The following is an 839-nucleotide window of genomic DNA, read 5'->3' as shown; positions in this document are numbered from 1 at the left end:
CTCTCTCTCTCTCTCTCTCTCTCGTTCTTCTTTCTCCCTCCTCTCTCTCTCCCCCTTTTCTCTCTCTCCCCTCTCTCTCCCTCTCTCGTTCATTTTCTCTCTCTCTCTCTTTCTCTCTCATTAACATCCCCGTGATAAACACACACGCACGCAGACGCCATAAATCGGGTTTAGCCCGCTTGCTCTAAGCCTCCATAATCACGTGCATGCGCCGTATATCATGTATAATCATTGCATCATCTCTCTCTCTCCTCTCTCTCTCCTCTCTCGTCTCTCTCTTCTCTCTCTCTCACGCTCGCGCTCTCTCTCTCTCTCTCTCTCTCTCTCTCTCTCTCTCACACGCTCGCGCTTCTCTCTCTCTCACGCTCCTCTCTCTCTCTCTCTCTCTCTCTCTCTCTCTCTCTCTCTATCGCTCGCTCTCTCTCTCTCTCGCTCGGCTCTCTCTCCCCTCTTCTCTCTCTCTCTTCTCTCTCTCTCTCTCCTCTCTCTCTCTCGGCTCGCTCGCTTCTCTCTCTCTCTCTCTCTCTCTCTCTTCTCTCTGTCTCTCTCGCTTTCTCTTCTCTTCTCTCTCTCTCTCTCTCTCTCTCCTCTCTCTCCTCTCTCTCGCTCGCCTCGCTCTCTCTCTCTCGTTCTCCTCTTCTCTCTCTCTCTCTCTCTCTTTCTCTCACGCCTCTCTTCCTCTCTTCTCTCTCTCTCTCTCTCTCTCCTCTCTCTCTCTCTCTGCTCTCTCCCCTCTCTCCTCTCGCTCGCTCTCGCCACTCTCGCGGTCGGTAAATGAGACCAGCGATAAACTATAAGAGTTATGCGTTTATTACCCGCAATTTCATTATCAATACACG

The sequence above is a fragment of the Priapulus caudatus genome, unplaced genomic scaffold (genome assembly GCF_000485595.1).
Source record: "Priapulus caudatus unplaced genomic scaffold, Priapulus_caudatus-5.0.1 Scaffold224, whole genome shotgun sequence".
Classification (NCBI taxonomy): Eukaryota; Metazoa; Priapulida; class Priapulimorpha; order Priapulimorphida; family Priapulidae; genus Priapulus; species Priapulus caudatus.
This window is presented reverse-complemented; position numbering follows the sequence as displayed.